This window comes from Bos mutus, chromosome 21, assembly GCF_027580195.1.
Source record: "Bos mutus isolate GX-2022 chromosome 21, NWIPB_WYAK_1.1, whole genome shotgun sequence".
NCBI classification, from domain to species: Eukaryota; Metazoa; Chordata; class Mammalia; order Artiodactyla; family Bovidae; genus Bos; species Bos mutus.
Window position 1 is genome coordinate 48,987,439 of NC_091637.1, and position 26,361 is coordinate 49,013,799.

The 26,361-nt window shown below is 39.2% G+C and overlaps 1 pseudogene; it reads right to left on the reverse strand.

The window, feature by feature from the left end:
• Nucleotides 1–13,619: 13,619 nt before the first annotated feature.
• On the reverse strand, nucleotides 13,620–14,992 carry LOC102282654 (ornithine decarboxylase pseudogene; annotated as a pseudogene).
• Between the last annotated feature and the right edge of the window lie 11,369 nt (nucleotides 14,993–26,361).

Here is a 26,361-nt window from a genome sequence, read left to right on the forward strand (position 1 = left end):
GTCCAATTATCTTTTAATGCATCTTTACTAAAGGAGGATATTGTTGAGCAAAACTAGATAGAGGTGATAAGCAAACCTTTACAAAAAGTCTTTTTATTTTATTTTACTAAAATAAAAGAAATACTGTAACAATCCTCTTTTGGCTAAGTGTAAATTATAACCAAATGAACTCAGTGTACACATGAATAAACATAAATGCATTCATGTGTGCACACACACACACACGCCCATAATATTTAGCCATATTGTCAGCTACTGGAATCAAGCTTGATACAGCTATTACTTTTTAAAATATTGTATAATATAGTTTAGTTAAGTAATGAGAATTATAATGAAAGAAATTGGTTTCCTGTAGTTAACCTCTGGCTTAAGTCTCACATTTAACCTGAATACTGAATATGGGTATCTGTGTTTGATTAAGGCCATGACAAATATACCATTTTTTGAAGTTAAAAAGAGTAGAGACCTAAAGATGTTAGATGAATAAGCAGGTCACATTTCTGCTTCTTTAGTTGTGCTTTATAATATTATTGCAAGTGAATAGATAATTTCAGATGTTGCTTGCATTATACTCCTGAGACGGACACTGCAAGAGTATAGTTGTCAAGGTCTTATATTAAAACGTTCAGTTAACTTTTTGTTAATATAAGCATTTTGTTTGGATGACAAGACCTTTTCAGAGAGAGTAAAAAACAAAGCTATTTTAAAAACACAACTGAAGGTCACTGCTGTGCCCTAAAGGAGTGGCATGATTTCTATCTTACAGTACATGGACGTTTTTTAACAAGACACCTTGAAAGACCTCTCTTTGTTGGAAAGCAGGAAGCCTCCAGGGTATGGTTTTGAACGAGACTAATGGCTGGGCTGCTCAGCATCAGCAATAAACAGTTACTTGTAGGTGGGAGTGAACTCAGAAGAGAAAAAGAGCAGGTCAGAAACATGATAGCAAGTGGGGGACAGTAGAGAAATATCAAGAGTGAGAAATTCCTAGGAGAGAGGGATGATTAAAAGTGTATACTCAGTTTTTGCTGTTTCTTATCAGGAGCTATAATCATCCATATCTTGCTTCATCATACACATCTTTAGTAGTGTCTGATATATAAACAATTTTTAAATGTTATAAATAATTGTATTTTATTTTTTAAATTTAATTTTTATTTTATGTTGGAGTATCTTTTTGTTTGTTTGTTTGTTTTGCCTTCCTGGTGGTAAACAATCCACTTACCAATGCAAGAGATGCAAGGAATGTGGGTTCGATCCCTGGAAGTGGAAATGGCAACCAACCCCAGCATACTTGCTTGGAAGATTCCATAGACTGAGAAGCCTGGAAGGCTACACCCATGGGGTCACAAAGAGTCAGACATGCCTGAACACACACACATAGTTAATTTAGAATGTTGTGTTAGTTTCAGATATACACCAAAGTGATTCAGTTATACATATACATTATCCATTCTTTTCCAGATTCTTTTCCCATATAGATTATTATAGAATACATAAATTTCTTGACTGAATAGTCTTTTGATAAATCAAAGAAAAAGACTGTTGAAGAGGGAGGGCACATATGTATACCTATGGCTGATTCATGTTGATGTTTGACAGAAAACAACAAAATTCTGTAAAGCAACTATCCTTCAATTAAAAAATAGATTAAAAAAATAAAAGACTGTATGTCTGAAATAGTGCTGAGCAGAGAAGAGAAGTTTATTGGGTCAAACAATTAATGGTGACCACTGAGCAGGAGAAGAGTTCATATTTAGAGGTGATAAAATGCAAGCTTTCAAGTTGTGGCAAAAATTCTCTCTAAGGGATTGGCTTTTCCCTGGACATGAGATAGGGGTGAAAGGAAATCATAAAGTGAAGAATGACCTTGGCTGACATCTAGATAATGTTGCCTTGGTTGTTTCTGAATTTCCATGTGCAAGTCACTTCTTTTATATTAAAAAAAAACTTAAACAGCAGTTTTAAATGGTGAGAAATTGGTTCTCTCTTGGTGGAGGCAGTTTGTCATTTTTGGGCTCATTGGAGTTTGGGAGTATAATAGGGAATCTTTGAAACATTTCAAAAATTTTAAAAGCCTAACAAAAATTAAAATGCTTTCCATGATACAGTGGCATGAGCTAACTAATCTGTCAAATATCTCCTCTGTAATAGAATTATATCCACTCAGTTGATAATTCTGTAATGTTATCACATGCTGATCAGAAGCTCTGATTAGCAGTTAGATGTCTTTGATGGAAAAAGAAGGAGAAAACAACTATTATAAATGTCAGTTGCTATTTCTGCTCCTTCCTCCTGGACTGAGGTGAGCTCTCTCATTTGGAATCACCTCTGTTCCTTGAGCAGACAGGCTGCAGAGCAGCAGCAAAGACAGCTACATTTGACCCATAAGGCTACTCCCTCACAGAAGTCTACTTCATTATGCTGCTAAGTCACTTCAGTCGTGTCCGACTCTGTGCAACCCCATAGACGGCAGCCACCAGGCTCCCCCGTCCTGGGATTTTCCAGGCAAGAACACTGGAGTGGGTTGCTATTTCCTTCTCCAATGCATGAAAGTGAAAAGTGAAAGTGAAGTCGCTCAGTCATGTCCGACCCTCAGCGACCCCATGGACTGCAGCCTTCCAGGCTCCTCCATCCATGGGATTTTCCATGGATGTTCTGGAGTGGGGTGCCATCGCCTTCTTGAGACAGGGGGAAATGGCTCATCTGTCTTGTAATTATAGGCAGATTCTTAAGGAAGTCAGTAGAACTCTCAATAGAGGCATCTATAAATTTATGGTGGTGACTGCAGACACAAGAGTCCTTAGAGATTTCTTATATCTCCATGGTTTGAAGAGAAGAGTGTGTGTCAAATAGGACCTGAAATGGTCATTGTTCAGTCACCAGCAAAGCAAATTCTCAGCTGAAATTCAAGATTCAAACCATCCTTCAGACCCTAGTGAAGTGAAAGTTAAGTCACTCAGTCCTGTCCAACTTTTAGCAACCCCATGGACTGTAGCCTACCAGCGTCTCTGTACATAGGATTTTCCAGGCAAGAGAACCAGAGTGGGTTGCCATTTCCTTCTCCAGGGGATCTTCCCAACCCAGGGATCAAACTCAGGTCTCCCACATTGCAGGCAGACGCTTTACCTTCTGAGCCACCAGGGAAGCCCTTAAAAGAAGCAGATATTTTAAACCAAATCTCCTACTGATTCTCCTCCCCACCCTCAACACCCACCAGGAGAATTGTGCAATATATATGGTCTTTGTGTTGGCCTGTGGGCTTTCCAATTCATATTCATTATTAGAAGATATAGTCCAGAATCTGATTTCTTGATTTTTTTTTTTAATAAAAATTTCACCCAGCTATTTTAAATACCAAGAAAGAGATAGAAGCAGTGTGATGGTCTGGGAAAGATATCTAGCCCTGTTTTCATCAATAAACTGTTACAGAACACCTTTCACATACAGAAATGCTAAAAGATGCATAATGATACCTTTTGGACTCTTCCCCCCTCTGAAATATTCACCTTGAGAATAAACATCATCCACTTTTTATACTCTTGCTCAACAGAAAAAAATGTTACATACATATGAAATGAATGAAGAAGTTTCTCTCTCTCTCTTTTTTTTTAATCTCTAGAGACTTAGGAAACTAGACCTTGAAAGAAGAGTATAGGCAAGGTGTTGGAAAGGAGGATATGGGGAGAGACATAGCCCTTGGCTGGGGCCAACAACTGAGACCTTGAATCTGAGGAAATACCTTCTCTTTGTGGGCAGATAGGACTGGAAAAGGTCAGTTTCATCCCAATCCCAAAGAAAGAAAATGCCAAAGAATGCTTAAACTACCACACAATTGTGCTCATTTCACATGCTAGCAAGGTTACTCAAAATCCTTCAAGGTAGGCTTCAGCAGTATGTGAACCAAGAACTGCCATTGTACAAGCTGGATTTAGAAAAGGCATAGGAACCAGAGACCAAATTGCCAACATCTGTTGGATCATAGAAAAACACAGAGAATTCCAGAAAAAAATATACTTCTGCTTCATTGACTACATTAAAGCCTTTGTGTGGATCACAACAAGCTGTGGAAAATTCTTAAAGAGATGGGAATACTAGACCACCTTAACTCTCTCTTGAGAAACCTGTATGCAGGCCAAGAAGCAACAGTTAGAACTGAACATAGAACAACAGACTGGTTCCAAATTGGAAAAGGAGTACATCAAGGCTGTGTATTGCCACCCTGCTTATTTAACTTATATGCAGAATAAAGTAAAATTAGTTGCTCAGTCGTGTCTGACTCTTTGTGATGCCATGGACTGTATCCTGCCAGGCTCCTCCCTCCATGGGATTCTCCAGGCAAGAATACTGGAGTGGGTTGCCATTTTTCATGTGAGATTTGGACCAAAAAGAAGGTTGAGCACCAAAGAACTGATAATTTTGAATTGTGGTGCTGGAGAAAACTCTTGAGAGTCCTTTGGACTGCAAGGAGATCAAACCAGTCAATCCTAAAGAAATCAGTCCTGAATATTCTTTAGAAGGACTGATGTTGAAGCTGAAACTCCAATACTTTGGTCACCTGACATGAAGAACTGACTCCTTAGAAAAGACCCTGATCCTGGGAAAGATTGAAGGCAGAAGGAGAAGGGGATGACCGAGAATGAGATAGTTGGATAGCATCACTGACTTGGTGGACGTGGGTTTGAGCAAAGCTCTGGGAATTGGTGATGGACAGGGAAGCCTGGCATGCTGCAGTCCATGGGGATGCAAAGAATTGGACACAACTGAGTGACTGAACTGAACTGATTCTTTGGAGGGACTGATGGTGAAGATGAGCCCAATACTTTGGCCACCTGGTGTGAAGAGTCAACTCATTGGAAAAGACCCTTATGCTAGGAAAGATTGAGGGCAGGAGAATGGGGCAACAGAGGATATCATCAACTCAACGCACGTGAGTTTGAGTAAACTCCAGGAGATAGTGAAGGAGAGGCGAGCCAGCATGCTGCAGTCCATGGGGTTGCAAAGAGTTGGACCCAGCTTAGCGACTGAATAACAACAACAATTTATCACCTAAGTTGGGATCTTTGCCCCAGCTCTAAGAGCTCTTAATAATGAATCTTGCAAAAAAAAAAAAAAAAAATATAAAATTATAAAATATATATTAACCAGAAGCACAGTACCTAATGAGTCATATATTCTTGTGAGTACCTAATAAATATTTATATATATTTTAATTCTAATCTTTAAAAATTACCATGATAATCACTTTCAAACACATCCATAGAAAAACATCACAGACATTGTTCTCAAAATTAGCAACTATGACTTCACCACTAATTAATTAGCAATGTCTGCCTTGATATCCCACTGGTGTTGTTTTAAGGACCCTAAATCTTCAAAGTTTGTTCTGTACAAAGTTCCTTTGTGAATTGTGTTCTATAAGTTCAGATCTTACATATTATAAAGCAGTAGTTAAGATCCTAGTCCTTGAAATCAGATTCTGGACTTAATACATGGCAAAAATAAGACTTAATTGAACATCTTTGAGCATGTCACTTAAATTATTTGAAGCCCACTTATTTCATTGTTTGCCACCTACCAAATACTTAACAGATACTACTTATAGAGTATTATTTTTATTGTATTATGCTTCCATTGATTTTAAGATTAATCCATAAATCTATTCCATAAATTAATGAATATTACCCTGTGCTGTTAGTCTTTCTTGGGCAAATATTTAGGCTAATTTGTCTTAGGAATGCATTATCAAGTGATGAATACCCTGATTCATATACTTTAAAATTTATTATATTGATCTTGTAAAGAAGAGCAGAGTCTTCTGTATTGGAAAAAAGTTACATTCAATGCTTCAAATTTCTCCAAAATTCTACTGTGGTATATACAGTGTTCAAAGAAACATGAATTACTACCCCTTTGGTACATAGACACCTTAGGAAAGAAAGAATTTAAATCGATAGCCAAGTTATTTGCTATTCCCTCACAGATAAAATATTGAAACAGGCAAATGAACACAAGCAAAGAAATGGCTGTACTGGCTGAAATGTACAGATTAGCCCTATTTCATGTATTGCCAGTTATGGCAAGTAATGTCTGTGGTAAAGGCAGGGATCTGTGCGCAGGGTAATATTGCAATTACCAGATTTATGACATTGCTGGAGAGAAAGAAAGCAGCTGTGCTTGGAGAAATGTCTTAGATGTGAGGAAGGTTGGAGTTAGGTGTTATTTGACTAAGAGGACAATATTTTAAGACGATTATTTATGTTGCCCTGAGAAGCTACCCAGATGTTCAAGCTGGTTTTAGAAAAGGCAGAGGAACCAGAGATCAAATGGCCAATATCCACTGGATCATCGAAAAAGCAAGAGAGTTCCAGAAAAACATCTATTTCTGCTTTATTGACTATGCCAAAGCCTTTGACTGTGTGGGTCATAATAAACTGTGGAAAATTCTGAAAGAGATGGGAATACCATACCATCTGACCTGCCTCTTGAGAAACCTATCTGCAGGTCAGGCAGCAACAATTAGAACTGAACATGGAACAACAGACTGGTTCCAAATCGGGAAAGGAGTATGTCAAGGCTGTATATTGTCACCCTGCTTATTTAACTTATGTGCAGAGTACGTCATGAGAAACGCTGGGCTGGAGAAAGCACAAGCTGGAATCAAGATTTGCGGGAGAAATATCAATAACCTCAGATATGCAAATGATGCTACCCTTATGGCAGAGAGTGAAGAGGAACTAAAAAGCCTCTTGATGAAAGTGAAACATGAGAGTGAAAAAGTTGGCTTAAAGCTCAACATTCAGAAAAGGAAGATCATGGCATCTGGTCCCATCACTTCATGGGAAATAGATGGGGAAACAGTGGAAACAGTGGCAGACTTTATTTTTTGGGGCTCCAAAATCACTGCAGATGGTGACTGCAGCCATGAAATTAAAAGACGCTTACTCCTTGGAAGAAAAGTTATGACCAACCTAGATAGCATTTTGAAAAGCAGAGACATTATATTGCCAACAAAGGTCCGTCTAGTCAAGGATATATGGTTTTTCCAGTGGTCATGTATGGATGTGAGAGTTGGACTGTGAAGAAAGCTGAGCACTGAAGAATTGATGCTTTTAAACTGTGGTGTTGGAGAAGACTCTTGAGAGTCCCTTGGACTGCAAGGAGATCCAACCAGTCCATTCTGAAGGAGATCAGCCCTGGGATTTCTTTGGAGGGAATGATGCTGAAGCTGAAACTCCAGTACCTTGGCCACCTGATATGAAGAACTGACTCAATGAAAAAGACTCTGATGCTGGGAGGGATTGGGGGCAGGAGGAGAAGGACGACAGAGGATGAGATGGCTGGATGGCATCACTGACTTGATGGACGTGAGTCTGAGTGAACTCCGGGAGTTGGTAATGGACAGGGAGGCCTGGCATGCTACGATTCATGGGGTCGCAAAGAGCTGGACACGACTGAGCAACTGAATTGAACTGAACTGAGAAGCTACAGGAATGTGTACTGAGGAATAAAGTCATGGTGGAGAGTTCTGACAAAACGTGGTCTACTGGAGAAGGGAATGCCAAACCACTTCAGTATTCTTGCCTTGAGAACACCATGAATAGTATGAAAAGACAAAAAAATAGGACACTGAAAGATGAAATCCCCAGGTCGGTAGATGCCCAATATGCTACTGGAGATCAGTGGAGAAATAACTCCAGAAAGAATGAAGAGATGGAGCCAAAGCAAAAACAACACCCAGTTGTGGATGTGACTGGTGATGGAAGTAAAGTCCGATGCTATAAAGAGCAATATTGCATAGGAACCTGGAATGTTAGCTCCATGAATCAAGGCAAATTAGAAGTGTTCAAACAGGAGATGGCAAGAGTGAACATTGATATTTTAGGACTCAGCAAACTAAAATGGACTGGAATGGGTGAATTTAAGTCAGATGACCATTATATCCACTACCATGGGAAAAAAATGCCTTAGAAGCAATAAAGTAGCCATCATAGTGAACAAGAGAGTCCAAAATGCATACTTGGATGCAATCTCAAAAATGACAGAATGATTTCCCTTCATTTCCAAGGCAAACCATTCAATATCAAGGTAATCCAAGCCTATGCCCTGACCAGTAATGCTGAAGAAACAGAAGTTGAATGGTTCTATGAAGACCGACAAGACCTTCTAGAACTAACACCCAAAAAAGATGTGCTTTTCATTATAGGGGACTGGAATGCAAAACTAGGACATCAAGAAATACTTGGAGTAACAGGCAAATTTGGCCTTGGAGTACAAAATGAAGCAGGGCAAAGGCTAATAGAGTTTTGCCAAGAGAATGCACTGGTCATAGCAAACACCCTCTTCCAACAACACAAGAGAAGACTCTACACATGGACATCACCAGATGGTCAATACGGAAATCAGATTGATTATATTCTTTGCAGCCAAAGACGGAGAAGCTCTATACAGTCAGCAAAACAAGACCAGGATCTGACTGTGTCTCAGATCATGAACTCCTTATTTCCAAATTCAGACTTATATTGAAAAAAGTAGGGAAAACAACTAAACCATTCAAGCATGACATAAATTAAATCCCTTATGATTATACACTAGAAGTGAGAAATAGATTCAAGGGATTAGATCTGATAGAGTACCTGAAAAATTATGGACAGAGGTTCATGACATTGTACAGGAGACAGGGATCAAGACCATCCAAGAAAAAGAAATGCAAAAAGGCAAAATGGTTGTCTGAGGAGGCCTTACAAATAGCTATGAAAAGAAGAGAAGCAAAAGTCAAAGAAGAAAAGGAAAGATATACCACTGAATGCAGATTTCCAAAGAATACCAAGGAGAAATGAGAAAGCCTTCCTCAGTGATCAGTGCAAAGAAATAAAGGAAAACAATAGAATGGGAAAGACTAGAGATCTCCTCAAGAAAATTAGAGATACCAAGGGAATTTTCATGCAAAGATGGGCTCAAGAAAGGAGGAAAATGGTATGGACCTAACAGAAGCAGAAGATAGTAAGAAGAGGTGGCAAGAATACACAGAAAAACTATACATAAAAGATCTTATGACCCAGATAATCATGATGGTGTGATCACTCACCTAGAGCCAGACATCTTGGAATGTGAAGTCAAGTGGGCCTTAGGAAGCATCGCTACTAATAAAGGTAGTGAAAGTGATGGAATTCCAGTTGAGCTCTTTCAAATCCTGAAAGATGATGCTGTGAAAGTGCTGCACTCAATATGCCAGCAAATTTGGAAAACTCAGCAGTGACCACAGGACTGGAAAAGGTCAGTTTGCATTCCAATTCCAAAGAAAGGCAATGCCAAAGAATGCTCAAAGTACCACACAATTGCACTCATCTCACACACTAGTAAAGTGATGCTTAAAATTCTCCAAGCCAGGCTTCAACAGTATGTGAACCATGAACTTCCAGATGTTCAAGCTGGTTTTAGAAAAGGCGGAGGAACCAGAGATCAAATTGCCAACATCTGCTGGATCATCAAGAAAACAAGAGAGTTCCAGAAAAACATCTATTTTTGCTTTATTGACTATGCCAAAGCCTTTGACTGTGTGGATCACAATAAATGGTGGAAAATTCTAAAAGAGATGGGAATACCAGACCACCTGACCTTCCTCCTGTGAAATCTGTATGCAGGTCAGGAAGCAACAGTTAGAACTGACATGGAACAACAAACAGACTGGTTCCAAATCAGGAAAGGAGTACGTCAAGGCTGTATATTGTGACCCTGCTTATTTAATTTATAGCAGAGTACATCATGAGAAATGCTGGGCTGGATGAAGCACAAGCTGGAATCAAGATTGCCAGGAGAAACATCAATAACCTCAGATATGCAGATGACATCACATTTATGGCAGAAAGCGAAGATGAACTAAAGAGCTTCTTGATGAATGTGAAAGAGGAGAGTGGAAAAATTGGCTTAAAACTTGACATTCAGAAAACTAAGATCATGGCATGTGGTTCTATCACTTCATGGCAACAGATGGGGAAAGAGTGGAAACAGTGACAGATTTTATTTTTGGGGGGCTCAAAAATCACTACTCTTGCCTGGAAAATCCCATGGACGTAGGAGCCTGGTAGGCTGCAGTCCATGGGGTCGCTGGGAGTCGGACATGACTGAGCGACTTCACTTTCACTTTTCACTTTCATGCATTGGAGAAGGAAATGGCAACCCACTCCAGTATTCTTGCCTGGAGAATCCGAAGGACGGAGGAGCCTGGTGGGCTGCCGTCAATGGGGTCTCACAGTCGGACACGACTGAAGTGACTTAGCAGCAGCAGCAGCAAAATCACGGCAGATGGTGAGTGCAGCCATGAAATTAAAAGACGCTTACTCCTTGGAAGGAAAGTTATGATCCACATAGACAGCATATTAAAAAGCAGAAACATTACTTTGCCAACAAAGGTGCATCTAGTCAAAGCTGTGGTTTTTCCAGTAGTCATATATGGATGTGAGAATTGGAATATAAGGAAAGCTGAGCGCTGAAGAATTGATGCTTTTGAACTGTGATGCTGGACAAGACTCTTGAGAGTGCCTTGGACTGGAAGGAGATACAACCATCCCAACCTAAGGAAAATCAGTCCTGAATGTTCATTGGAAGGACTGATGCTGAAGCTGAAACTCCAACATTTTGGGCACCTGACACAAAGAACTGACTCATTTGAAAAGACCCTGATGCTGGGAAAGATTGAAGGTAGGAGCAGAAGGGGACGACAGAGGATGAGAAGTGATCATAGCATCACTGACTCAGTCGACCAGAGTTGAGTAGTCTCTGGGAATTGGTGATGGACACGGAGGCCTGGAATTTTGCAGTCCATGGGGTTGTAAAGAGTCAGACAGGACTGAGCAACTGAAATGAACTGAACTGAAGGTGTAAATACCTGGAGGCTGACTGGCATGTAAAGAATTTATCATTTTACTTCCCATGTTGGTGAATAATGGTTTATGCATTGCAGGTCTTAATTAATTATTTTGGAGAAGGAAATGGCAACCCACTCCAGTGTTCTTGCCTGGAGAATCCCAGGGATCGGGGGAGCCTGGTGGGCTGCCATCTATGGGGTTGCACAGAGTGGGACACGACTGAAGCAACTTAGCAGCATTAACTATTTAGTGAACTGAATTGAACAACAATAACCCAGTTTGCAACTCTAATTTATGCCAATGTTCAAAAGTTCATTTACTAATGTCCACTGATTAAAATCATTGAACTCCTTTGAAATTTTTATGTAATTAATAATGAGGAAAACAATGAAAAGATACTGAGAAGTTCAGCTTATTCAGTGTGGAGTTTGCCAAATGATCCCCTCTCACTTTATTTGGTGAATATGATTACAGAGTGCTGGGGAGGAAAGGAGGAGAGGATGGTGTGGTAGAAATTGGCCCATGAATCACTTCTTTGAAATTTCACTTGACAAAAATAAATACTGAAAATTTCCAGGTGATTTCTAATTTTTAAGGTATTTTAAGCTTCTTAATTTTATGTAACTAGATGTTTCTTTACATATTTAACAATTTAAGGCAGTTGCTAAATTTAAAATGACTTTCTGTATAAATTTGAGTAATTTGAGGTGTTTTTAGTATTGACTTTTAATTCTCCTTTTAAACCTGAAAATTTCAGATATAATATATTTTTCTTATATTCCTTTAGAATAGTTAACTTTCTTTGTCATCTATATGAGCCAAAGAATATATGATATAGGTTACAGGCCCAACTTCTAGGGGCTATTATTGTATTATAGCTGCCTTATTTTGTCATTCAGAAATATCATACTTTGACTCCAGCGAATTATTTTTATAAGCCATTTCAATGTTAGTAACAGATTAAAAGAGGATAATGTGAAATAAGAGAATAAATTCTTTTAGAAGTATTATTGGTTTAGCTTTAGGTTTTATTCATTACTTTGGTTAAAATAGCCTCAGCTTGATCTTTTTATGTGTCGATTATTTATTTTTAATATATTTGAGACTGAAAGAATAAAGCTTAAGTTTCCAGAAGCAGCCAAATAATCACACTTGGAATTTATAAAATCTTTTCTCTTTAAGCTGACAGCTGATGAGACATTTGCATTTGAACCTGGCAACATGTAAATTTGAAAGTTTGAATGAATAAGATAGTGAATTAAATGAAGGAGAAAAATATTACTCTTAAAATTTTTTGGAAACCATTAAATAGGGATTACAAACCAATTTATTTTTTAGGCAAATGTTACTTTATCAGCTTTTGCAGATCCTTAAAATTTTTCTTCAGATTTTTTCCATAAGCTTATCTAATCTTTAGCTGTGATTTTTAATAAATATTTCTGCCTAGGAATGTATTACATGCCTTATATCCAGATCTGGTTATAGATTTGGTTTTACAACTTTTTCCCAGTTTGAATTAAATGATCAAGCCCAATAATTTGGAAGATAGCATAAAGATAAATTACCAACTGAGCTATCAGAGAAGCCCAAATTTTAAATTAGTTACAGATAATGTCAATTTAGTCACCTTTCCAAATGTTTCAATGGTATCCATGGTGGGAGATTAAGCACAATGTCAGATATGAACTAAATTTGGTATTTCTACAGAAACATGAAGACTTTTCTGAATATTTATTAGTAGTTACATGGTTGGTGGCTCGGTGGTATGTCAATGCAGGAGATGCTACTTTAATCCCCTGGGTAGAGAAGGAAATGGCAATGCACTCCAGTATTCTTGCCTGGAAATCCCACAGACAGAGGAGCTTGGTGAGCTACAGTCCTTGTGACCCTGGGGTCACAAGAGTTGGGCATGACTCAGAGACTAAACACCACCATCACCACCACCACATAACATGGTTGCTAAACTGTTTAATACTGGTTTTGAGGATACCTTTTATCACACATTACATTTTTTTTTAATGTCAAGATACTTTATTCCTTTTTTGTTAAAACCAGTTGCGACACTAAGCTTCTGGCCCATCCTGCTGATACACAAGCCACAAACGCTTGCTCAGCAGTTGAAGCCTTTAGTAGCATGTTTGAAAAGTGAATAAAAATCCATATAAAACAAATATTCAAATAGTTTTGTTGGAGAAGTGTGTGATTTCCTCAGTTCTGTCTCGCTGCGGCAAAAATTTGAAGCAATGGAAGGACCAGTGTTACAGCTCCATGTTACAGCTCAGTTTTATTTGGCAAGCAAAGGAAAATACACCCTCAGGCATGAGGGTGGGCCAACCCAAAAGTCGCAAAGAGAAGAAAAACCCCCAGCTCAGTTTTGGTTCCTCTTTCTACTTGCTTTTTCTCCTCCCCCTGAGCCTGCCCTATGTAAATTGGGCTAGCCAGGAGGGCTGTTTGTTTTACCTGAGGTCTTCACTCTGGCCCCTGGACCTTCCTTTGTTCTATTTTCATGGGCTTTTCCTTTTGTCTTTTAGTCGCAGCCATTCTGGACTCCTTTTTCCTATTCTAACTACCTAACAGTTTCCACAGGAACACAGATAAGTGTGACCCCATCTCCCAGTCTTCCACATTGGTGCACCTGTGCCAACCCTACTCATATCGACATCTCAGAACTAGCAGTAATTAAGTTAAATGGTCCCCCCCAAAACCTTTAAATCAAGCTAAACTTGCAGTTAACAGGTACAAGAGTGGTAACTACACGTTAATACAAGTGGAAGCACAGTCTGCTGAATGCTCTGCTGAATGCTGCTTCATGCTGCTTTCTCAGGCACAGGACACGGTGCAGGGGGCTGACGTCCTGCTCCTCCGCTCTGGGTGGGAAGTCCTGGTTTTGGATCTGCTTCATCAGTTGCCATGTTGGCCGTGGCATCACATAGTACATGGTAGGTCTCTGGAATCCATTGAAGGTAGAAGCAGTAGTGGCAGGGTAAGCACCCATGTTCTCAAAGAGCATCCAATTGCCCACATGCAGGTGACAGCGCTCAACAATGTGGTCCAGGCCATCACAGATGGGTCCCCAGATGCTGGATGAATAATACTTCTCATCTGGTTTGGGTCTCTTCTGCAGAAGAGGCTTCGTGTGTGTGATCCTAAAGAATGCAGTTAAATGACCCATATACTCCATCATTCATGTAATACATAACTGTTCACTTGATTCCTCTTCATCATCAGAGTCTGTCTGTTCCTTTAATATGAGGATTTTTTTTTTTTGGCAATGATATTAACTGCGAGTGTGAAAGCTGATGCAACATAGTATCTGCCCGGCTCAGGTATGATTCTCACTCCAGAGTCTGATGGAAAATACTTGTCCAATGATGGCTTGATTACACTGGTGATCTCCAGATTTAAGCTTTACATCCTCAGATCCAGAAAAGCCACCACCAATATCAAGAAGATACATGTTGAAACCAACCTTAGCTCCTATGTCAAAGACACAGCAGACATCAGAGATCACCTGCATGAAGGTCTCAGGATCAGTGTAGCCACTTTGCACATGGAAGTTGACACCAATGACATCAATATCTAGCTCTTTTGCCCATTCCAAAAGAAGCCTGCAGCACCAAATTTGACACTGAGGTGACATACTGCTTTGGAATTATCAGTGGTAATCTGCAAAACCAACTTGGCCTTTGGATGTGCCCTGGAAGCTTTCATCAACTCAACTTCACTATCAAAAGTCATCATCTGTACCCTGTTATTGGCATTGTACTCAATCTGAGACACTTGTTTATACAGATTTGCATAGACAATCCTCACTGGAGGCATCCCGAGACAGCACCAATTGTAATTCAGTCTTGCTGGCACAGTCAAGTCTTGTCCCATTGGCAGCTAGGTCTTCACTATGGTTCTACTATCATTGCATTTGACTGCAAAAATGGGGGTGACCCGAGGAAGAGCTTTAAACCATCTCAGATGTTTCTTTAGATTGTCTCCCAGATCAGCAACATAGAAGGCATGCTTATCAATCAGAAGAAGAAACTTCATTATTTTTTTTGGTCCAGAAGGTCCTTGGTAGTAATGCCTTCATCTAAGAAATGGCAGTCAAACTCATTACTAAAGCTGTTCATGGTTTCTTGATGTCTTTTTGAAACACAGCAAACTGCAAATAGGGTTAGTCAGTCAGTCAGTTCAGTCATGTTCGACTCTTTGCTTCCCCATGGACTGCAGCACGCCAGGCCTCTCTGTCCATCACCAACTCCCAGAGTCCACCCAAACTCATGTCTATTGAGTTGGTGATGCCATCCAACCATCTCATCCTTTGCCCTCCCCTTCTTCTCCCACCTTCAATCTTTCCCAACATCAGGGTCTTTTCAAACGAGTCAGCTCTTTGCATCAGGTTGCCAAAGTATTGGAGTTTTGGCTTCAACATCAGTCCCTCCAATGAACACTCAGAGCTGATCTCCTTTAGGATGGACTGGTTGGATCTCTTTGCAGTCCAAGGGACTCTCAAGATATAGGCAAATATGGAAAACTTAGAGATGGAATTTAAAGGGATTATGTCAACCTGTCACAAAGGCAATTCTCCAGGAATTCCAAGTCCCACTGAAGATACGTGTGCCCTCCATGCAGCAGTGGAAACGTTTGATAAACGTTTGATAAACACACAATCTGCTGTCCACCTCAGAGCGCAGGGGCATGGCGGGCATATCCCATGGAGAGGAGATGGCATTGCCTAGCACGCAGGACCACCGGCAGCTAGCCGCCTCACTCCCTCATGCGGAGGACCACTGGCCGAGGTGGCATCGGAGAGCTGGCAGAGGGGCGGAGGTGGCAGAGGGGCGGAGGTGGCAGAGGCTGAGGGGACTGACAAAAGCACATATTACATTTTGATGAAAAACAGAAAATAATAATATTAACTTCTTGAATTAAAATCGTAATTACAAAAGATCCCCCCCAAAAGCTGATGGTTAAATTGTTAAATTGTTCAATTTAGCTAAAATATAGAGTGGGGAAGTATTTTGAGGCACACTAAATAATTTTAAGGTCTGACCACAGTATTTCCTTTTCTTCTTGTCTCCCATTAATACCAATTTACAGTTCCTACCATTTCCATAACTCACTAGACTATGAAAATCAGTTTGGTATTTTACCACTGGGGAATGGCAGAACTATTTTGTCAAATTTTATGCTGCTTTAACACGTGAGTCTTCCTAATCTTAAAATGAATTTGGAGATATTTGGTTGAATGAGGTTTTGGAACCAAATTAGTGTATGACTTTTTAGAGTGAAGGAAGACAGAAACTATCCATTAGTCAAAAAAATACTGAATTTGTTTCTGAAAGTTCTATAGTTTTTATAGGCTCTATATATTTAGTAATTGATCCACTTGCACAAGTTAACAACAGCCAACAAGACTGAAGCCTTCAACCATACAATCACAAAATATTTTTTGTGCAAAAATTCTGCAAAAATGGATCCTTCATCAGTTTAGCCTGAGATGACACCATTATACCTGTCAATACCTTGATTGCAACTGATGAGACTCTATGCAGAGGACACATGTGAGACATGCCCAGACCTGTTCTCACAGAAACAGAATAAGTTTGTGTTCTTTTAAGCTGCCAATTTTGTTACTTCTAATATGTATGTTTATATTTGTACCTACAGAATGCCTGTATCACTGTGTGTGTGGAGCTTGAAGGCATCTGTATTAGAGTTCTCCAGAGAAGCAGTGCCAATATTATGTGTGTATGTGTGTGTATTTATATAGACTGGATGTGTTATATTCTTTCTCTCTCTCTTCTGTCATAGGTCTACAGGGAGAGAGAGAGATGGATTGATTAATTTACTTTAAGGAATTAGCACATGTGAAGGTGGACATTGCCAAGTTCAAAATCTTAATGGGTTAGACTGGCTGGCATGTCGGAGACTCAGGGAAAGTGACAATTCAAGTTCAAAGGCAGTCTGCTGACAGAATTCATTCTTGCTTAGGGAGGTCATTTTCTGTCCTATTACAGCATCTAACTGAGGGACACTGCCATTAAAGAGGGCAATCTATTAATACTTTATAGATTCAAAGTTAATCAATTTAAATGTTCATCTCATCCAAAAACCACCCTCACAGAAACATCCAGAATAATATTTGATCAAATATCTGGACACCATGGTCAAGCTGACACAAAAAATTAAACATCACGACTTTATCCCTTATCAACTTGACATTCATACACATCTCCTTAAACTGCATCATCTCCAAATAAAGACAATAACAGGGTCATACTTATGTCTAACATACTATAGCTATCCTAAATGCAATTGAAAATTCACTGTTTCTCCAGAAGAGGATGCAAAGTCCTTGGGTGATATTTACTTTTTTCTTTGATATTCCATAACTTAAGACATGAAGATGCAAAGTGATGGCACTTTAATAGTACAGTATTCAATCAATATATTTTAAGTTACATGATAAGGGGCTAAGAGAAGGGAGAACACAAAGATATTTATGTAATACACAACATACTGATAACAGAATAAGGCAGAAATACTCATGACAATTATAGTTTTCATTTCTGTAACTAGTCATATGGTCATAGCGTTAGTCACTCAGTCATGTCCGACTCTTTGTGACCCCACGGACTGTAGCCATCCAGGCTCCTCTGTCCATGGGGATTCTCCAGGCAAGAATACTGCAGTGGGTTGCCATGCCCTCCTTCAGGGGATCTTCCCAACCCAGAGATGAAACTGTGTCTTTGGTCTCCTGAATTGGCAGGCAGGTTCTGTACCACTAGTGCCACCTGGGAAGCCCTCTTTGCCTGGTGAAGTGACTCAAAGCTACACTCCTGGAGGTCCAGGCCACAAGTCGCACTGCTTGGATTGGATTGTTGTTGGTTCTTACTGAGTTTAATCCCACGTCATTGTCATACTAAGAGATGTCGTAAGGGATCTCCTGTATTTGAGACATACTTTTCCTTACCTCCATTTTAGAGGAGTCATCCCATTCCTTCTTGGTTGTCAGGCCCAGTCACCCCAGCTGGAGCTGTAAGTCCCTTTTCTTGCCTGTTGATTGAGAGGCAGAAGGAACCCAAAGTGGCCAGGTGACTGTCTTAACTCCTACTTTAGTGGGATCATTCTTGTGTTTCCTGGTGGATGCATTCCTCCCTTTGGAACAGACATCTAGGTCAGCAGAACATGAAGTCTAGGGGATAGCAAGTGGGTCACTAGGGATAGTAGTGAAGGGTGCCACTCCCATTCTGACCTCTTGATTCCTGGCCCTGTGAATCCCAGCTATAGACGCAACAGCACTATGTGTCAGACACTGATGCAGGACATGTACATCCTCCTGGAGAATCTTGCCCCTGTTCTGAAAGGTATCACCATCTAGGTGACTCTCTAATGGAGTCTTCAAAAGGCCATTCTACCAAATCAATTGCTTCAGGATGGTGGGGAACACCACAAGGCCAGTGAATTCCATGATCGTGGGTTCATTTTCAGACATCATTTGCTATGAAGTGAGTTCATTGATCAGAAGCAATGCCATTTTGGGACTCCTTCCCCCAAAGCCCTTTCTCCCACCCTGGTCCCTCCTCAGCTTTAGAGAAGCCTTCTCCTCCAGATTATTTTCCTTTTATTCCCATACGCCTTGTGGCCAGTGCTACGTGGTGATTTGCTCTTGCTTCATCCTGGAAGCCAACATCAGGGACACATCTTTTGGATAACCAAAATGCAAACAAACTCTTGTAATACATTTTTCATTCAATGAAATCTTTTTTTCCCCCAGCTTTTTGGATTATAAATTCATTGGTCAGAATTTGAAAATCAGTGAACCTTGCACTTGAAATAATGAATACCTCAAAAACTTTCTTAAATAAAATCTTAAAATTGGTTCTCCTGAAAGCATTCTTGTCCTATAATATTTTCCTCTCAAAACCTTTAATAATTACAGATTGCCTATTGCTAAGATGTGGCATGAACTTTGTAGCCCAAGCCTTTCTCTTATTTTCTGGAATGCTCTTTTTCCATTCTTTCATCTCTACACACACATACCCATACATACACCCAAACACACACACACCCTCCCTTCTTGCTCTTGAGATATCCCCTATTCTTTAGGCTCCATTTCATTTCTAATTTTTCCATGAAGCCATTTCCAATTCCCTGAGTAAATGTTTCTCTATTTTTCTTTCAACCTTCATAGCTTGGTTTGTTCCTCTCTTATGGTATTTCTCGTAATCTTTTCTTAAATTCACTGTTTCTTATCTTCTTTATTAGATCATAAGCTATTTGAAGGCAGGGATTGGACTGTTCTGATTCTGGCATTATTTAGGATCTAGATCAAGGGCTTGAACATAATAGGTTAGTCCATAGATGATTACAGGATTAAAATGAATGAACGCCTTTTAGCCATGCTCAAGGCTCTGCCAAAAATGAGCTGATGTTATCTCAAAAAAGATTTTCAGTGCACTTGGTCACTTGTGTGTAGAAAATGAAAACATAAAGGTAAGATGGTGAGTTTTCCACAAAGTTAAATGTAACCAATTTAAAGGAAAGCCTTTTATTTTGGGTTGCTGCCCTTTCTACCTGTTGAAGATTTTTTCTTTTATGGTGGTGGGAAATGCTTATTTTTTAGAAGAATAAAACTTTAGAAACAGTAGATTAGACTCTCCATTTTTTTTTTTATCTCACTTTTATTTTTTAATGGTCTGTGATTTCTAAAGTTTTGGGAACTTCTGCTTCCCAAGATCACCAAATAAAAGAGTGGAAGGATTCTGATAAAACTGGTTATGATGAAAGAAAAAATGGACTAAATATAGGGAAAGTAATGGCAGTGGGAGATTCCTAGTAACTAGCTATGCAAAATTTGTCTCAACCCTGTGCAATTAAGATAAACACAGTTAAGATTAAGGGCTTCCCAAGTTGTGCTAGGAGAAGGCAATGGCACCCCACTCCAGTACTCTTGCCTGGAAAATCCCATGGATGGAGGAGCCTGGTAGGCTGCAGTCCATGGGGTCACTCAGGGTCGGACACGACTGAGCGACTTCACTTTCACTTTTCACTTTCACACTGGAGAAGGAAATGGCAACCCACTCCAGTGTTCTTGCCTGGAGAATCCCAGGGACGGGGGAGCCTGGTGGGCTGCCGTCTCTGGGGTAGCACAGAGTCAGACACGACTGAAGCGACTTAGCAGCAGTAGCAGCAGCAAGTTGTGCTAATGATAAAGAATCTGCCTTCCAATGCAAGAGAGACAAGAGATGCAGCTTTGATCCCTGGGTCGGGAGGATCCCCTGGAAGAGGAAATGGCAACCCACTCTATTGTTCTTGCCTGGAAAATTCCATGGAAATAGGAGCCTGGTGGGCTATAGTCCATGGGGCCAAAAAGAGTTGGACAGACTGAGCACCCAAATAAGTAATTAAGTTGTGAAATGTTTTTTGTTTGTGGTATAGTCTAAAAGGAAGAGATTTTTGTATTAGTTACTAGTAGTGCCTCTTTGTATCTTTAGCATCAACAGTTATTTCCTTTAGAGCCCTCTATAACCCAGAGAAAGCTCATGCCTTTCCTAGAATCTGAATTGCACAGTGTTCCTCATCCTTCTGGTGACATTGATTTGATGGTGTATCGTAAACTGTCCAGCAGGATTTTTATTGTCAGTTTAAAATGAAATAATAGCATTGGCAGCAGAATGCCAGTTAGGTATTTGTATGAGTGATTCCAGCTAAAGGGATATGCTGACACTATTTGGTTTTTGCTACACTCTGGTTAGGTGAGAGGGTGAACTTTAAGTCTAAAGCATCCTTATGAGAATATTCTATATGAAGGATTATTTCTGTAATACAGAATTGCTTTTCACTTTGCATGAATCACATCAAATCAAATGAAAGCGATTGCATTAATTCCTCGGGTGATTACACATCTATTCTGTGTGAAGATGTGTTGCCAAAATACGGCATTGCAGAAGGATTTGCAAAATCCTGGAGACGAGTAGGGTTAGACCTGAAAGAGTAAAATTAGCCACTTTGTTTTTCTCTCCTCTGTCATTTTCATTAAGAAAATGAAAAATTGCACAGGCCACATGCATTTTAGAGTTGATGAAATGTGTTGTTTGTTCCTGCACCCACTCTACGTTCCCTTGTGTCTGAATGCGAGTTCCTACAAGCAATAGGAATTTCCATTTTACCTCTCAGGCCCAGTGGCATCTGCTAATGAGGTACTACCCTGGTCTTCTCTCCTAGGAAGTGAGTGTCACAGGCTCCTGAATGAACTTTTTTTCTTTATTCTGTTCTAGTAAAACCTTACTCTTCAGAATAGTTGATTTGAGCTAGATGCTAGCAAAAAAAAAGCAGTAAAATAAATTTCACACCAAGAAGCCATTACTAATAGCTGGCAATGGGTTAGGTATTGCAAGTTCAATTTGTAAAACCAAAAAATGGACTGGCCAATGTTGGGCTCACAGGAAATAGATTCTGATAGGGATCCTTCTCTAAGCTGCCTAAAGTCATCCATCAGAGATAAGCTTGAGATATAGGCTGTCTTCCTGAATAAAAAATTGAATGGATTCCTGCATAAAATAGAGATATTGCTCTGTATCTAAAGAGTATTTTGTCTGTGGAGAATATCCTTAATGTGGGAGATGAATGGAAATCTAGTGAAAACTCACCAGTAAGGGCCAAATGAGAACCCTCGCTGAGAGTAGAAACAGTATTTTGAAATGGGGTCCTTGTCTAGATCCATTTAAAATAAGAAATAGATGATCAAAAGGAAAAAAAAAAATGGAACAAAGGAGAGAGAATTGATGGTTTTAAATGTATTAAGTTTTTCAATATTATTTACCAAACATATGTTAAATACAGGGTAGGACATTAGTGTTTAAAAAAATGCAAGACATGTTCTAGAGCTAAGAAAGTTCATCTCGAGGGAGTAGGTCTGCAACCAGAGGGTTACCTTATAAATATGTGATAAACACTACAATAGAAAAAATTGCAAGTATTCTGAGAGCTCAAAGTAGTACCTAGTCTAAACAGGGAGTAGCAAAACAGAGTGTGATGTCCTGGAAAGGTTTTATTTTGGTAAAATAATATTAACTGAGTTTTGGAGGCTGAATAAAGATTAACTAGAAGAGTATAAAAGATCCCTCCTACTGTCTTGCTCTCTATCTTAATTGGAAAGTCATTAACCCTGAATTAGTCTTTCTTTGTTGTTGATTTTTAAAGTATTTTCTAAGCTTACATGCATAATACAGGATAAATTAAATTTGAAAAAGCAAAAGGTATAAAGGTAAAAAGCTTTAAGATTCCTTTTGCATATCCAACAGTGTATGTATTTTGGTAATTATGAGTTCAATTACTCCTGTACATTTTCACCAGTCCCATAAGTGACAAAGGAGAAGAGTATAGTAAATTCAGCCAGAAACTACTTAAAGTGGTTCAGCATTCATTAACTACAAAAACTAAATGAAAACAAGTCAGGTACATTAGGAACTTGAATTCAAAACACAGGAATGGTTCTGCAATACAGTCTCTACTTGGGGTTTTCACACCTTATCGGGGCCATAATAATGGGCTTCCCTGGTGGCTCAGATGGTGAAGAATCTGCCTGCAATACAGAAGACAAGAGTTTTATCCCTGGGTCGGGAAGATTCCCCTGGAGAAGGGCATGGCTATTCACTGCTGTATTCATGCCTGGAGAATTCAATGGACAGAGGAGCCTGGGGGGCTACAGTCCATGGCGTCACAAAGAGTTGGATGATACTGAGTAACACTTTAACTTCAATAATATGCCAAGGATTTATAGAAGCTCCAGGATGAACTTGAGATGTCTACCTAGAGAATCAATTTTACTGAAAGATTTATGAAAATATAGTTAGTAGTAAACAAGAGACACAAAACAGTCCATGATGGATTGAGATAATATGTGTGTGTGTGTATATATATATATATATATCTCAATAACCTCAGATATGCAGATGACATCACCCTTATGGCAGAAAGCGTAGAGAAACTAAAGAGCCTCTTGATGAAGGTGAAAGAGGAGAGTGAAAAGCTGGCTTAAAACTCAGCATTCAAAAAATGAGATCATGGCATCTGATCCCATCACTTCAAGGCAAATAGATGGGGAAACTGTAAACAGTGACAGACTTTATTGTTTTGGGCTCCAGAATCACTGAAGATGATGACTGCAACCGTGAAATTAAAAGACGCTTGCTCCTTGTAAGAAAAGCTATAACAAACCTAGACAGAATATTAAAAAGAAGAGACATTACTTGGCTGACAAAGGTCTGGATAGTCCAAGCTTTAGTTTTTCCAGCAGTCATGTATGAATATGAGGGTTGGACCATAAAGAAGGCTGAAAGCCAAAGAATTGATACTTTTGAGATGTGGTGTTGAAGAAGACTCTTGAGAGTCCCTTGGACTGCAAAGAGATCAAACCAATCAATCCTAAAGGAAATCAATCCTGAATATTCATTAGAAAGACTGATGCTGAAGCTGAAGCTCCAATACTTTGGCCACCTGATGTGAAGAGGCAGCTCATTAGAGAAGACCTTGATGCTGGGAAAGATTGAAGGAAGGTGGAGAAGGGGAAGACAGAGGACAAGATGGTTGCGTGGCATCACTGACTCAAAGGACATGAGTTTGAGCAAGCTCCCAAGATGGTGAAGGACAGGGAAGCCTAGAGCACGGCAGTCCATGGGGTCATGAAAAGTTGGAAATGACTGAGTGACTGACATATACATACACACACTCATATGAAAATGTAAGTGAAGTGAAAGTTGCTCAGTCATGTCCGACTCTTTGTCACCCCATGGACTGTAGCCCACCAGGCTCCTTTGTCCTTGGAACTCTCCAGGCAAGAATACTGTAGTGGTTAGCCATTCCCCTCTTCAGGGGATCTTCCTGACCAAGGGATTGAACCCGTGTCTCCTGCATTGCAGGCAGATTCTTTACCATCTGAACCACCAGGGAAGCCTATACACATGTTTATGTACATATATCTCCTTTATTTATTTGGTTTATTTAGGAAAGTTCTAAAAGACTAAAAGAGAAAAACAGAAAAACTATCACACATTTGATGATCTTTATTGAACCTCCCTTTTCTTCATTGTTTATAAATATGTTCAAAATGCTATTAGATTCAGAGCACAAATCCTGACTCATAACTCATCTCTCAGTACTTGTAATTGCTGTGCTTTTAAGGTCTTTTAGAACACTTCATCGGAGAAGACGATGGCACCCCACTCCAGTACTCTTTCCTAGAAAATCCCATGGATGGAGGAACCTGGTAGGCTGCAGTCCATGGGGTCACAAAGAGTCGGACACAACTGAGCAACTTCACTTTCACTTTTCACTTTCATGCATTGGAGAAGGACATGGCAACCCACTCCAGTGTTCTTGCCTGGAGAATCCCAGGGACGGGGGAGCCTGGTGGGCTGCCATCTATGGGGTCGCACAGAGTCGGACACGACTGAAGCAACTTAGCAGCAGCAGCAGCAAAACATTTCATTACTCCACTCAACTCTCAACTTGACATTGCTTTCACTTCCTCTCTCATCATTTTCAGTCATTACAAAGTCTTATGAAAAAAGGTATGAAAAAATAAATATAAAGGAAGCTTGTTCAGTTGGTATCACTCAAAGGACTAATTAGTAGTGTAATTGGTTTCATTTTGGGGGTAGATTATGGCATGTAGAACTTTGACATGACCCTGAATATATATATGGGGAATTTTAAGGAATAGAAAAACAAAACACTTCTGTCATATCCAGTCCCTTAAATTTTAACTGATCCTAAAATTCATATAGAAATGCAAGAGGTTCAGAATAGTCAGATAATCTTGAAAAAAAGAACAGTAGGAGTAAAAACATTGGATGATCCAGACTTCCAAATTTTAAAACTTACTACAATAGCTTATAATGCTTAGAAGAAAATGTAAGTAAATTTTCATGACTTTTAGTTAGACTATGGTTTTTAGATAAAAACATGAGCAATGAATTAGGTAAATTTTGGTTTATCAAAATCATATATATTTTATAAGATCTTGTATATATACTTCTAATGATGCCATCAAATAAATTGAAAATACACATAGAATGGAAGATAATATCTGGAAATCATTTTTAGAGGTCTAGTATCCAGAACATATAAAAAAAACCTTTACAACTCAGCAGTTAAAAAAAAAAAATGGGCAAAGAACTTGTATAGATACAACGTCAAAGAAAATATACAAATGGGTCCCAAACATTTAAAAAGATGCTAAATGTCATTAGTTATTAGGCAAAGGCAAATTGCCTACAATGAAATACTGTTTCAAACCTACTAGGATTACTAAAATAGACTGGTAATGATAAACATTGACAAGAATGTGGAGAAATCAGAATCCTCATACACTGCAGCTAGGACTGTAACATGGCTACTCCAACTTTGGAAAAGAATTTAGATGTTCCTGAATAAGTTAAACCTGTATTTATCATATAATACAGCAACTCTACTCCTAGATATATACTCAAGAGAAATCAAGTGTATCTCTATTTAAAAACTGGAATGAGTGTTCATAGAAGCATTGTTCTTAATAACCAAAACATAGAAACAACCTCAATGTCCACCAACTGATAAATCACTTCAGTTCACTTGCTGAGTTGTGTCTGATTCTTTGCAACCCCATGGACTGCAGCATACTAGGCATCCCTGTCTATCACCAACTGATAAATAAAATCTAGTATATCCATACAATGGAAAATTATGAGGTAATAAAAAATCACTTACTGATGTATGCCACAGCATGGATGAACCTTGAAAATATTACAGTACACGAAAGAAGACGGTCATGAAAGGACACATATTTTTTTATTCTGTTGATATGACATATCTAGAGTAGGTAATTCATAGAAACTAAAGGTAGATGAGTGTTGTCAGGGGATGAGGGTGGTGAGAATAGAAGTGACTGTTAATAGGTAAACGGGTTGTTTTGTGGGTGGTGAAAATATTCTAAAATTAATTGTAATGGTTGTAAAACCATGTGAATCCACTAAAACCCTTGATTTATACACATTAAATGTGTGGCTTTTGTGCAATATGAATTATATCAAATCTGTTATAAAACAAATTATATAACAAAAAGCAAACATTATCAAACAAAACAATAAAATTACATATTATTCTTTTTTGTAAGAGCCTACAAAATCTATCGATGTTCCTTTTCATTTTGATGATGATTCTCCTAGTAGACCTGAGTTCAGATAGCATGTGTTGCAACACACACACACACACACACAATTGTTGACTTGTCATATAGCAAAATTTACTTAGTTCTGTAGGCAAAACCATGTTTTTCAAATCTCTAGGCTCCATTTATAATACATTATTTCATATTTTGGGGGCTTCCCTGGGGGCTCAGAAGTTAAAGCGTCTGCCTCCAATGCTGGAGACCCAGGTTCTATCCCTGGGTTGGGAAGATCCCCTGAAAGCAAATGGCAACCCACTCCAGTACTCTTGCCTGGAGAGTCCCATG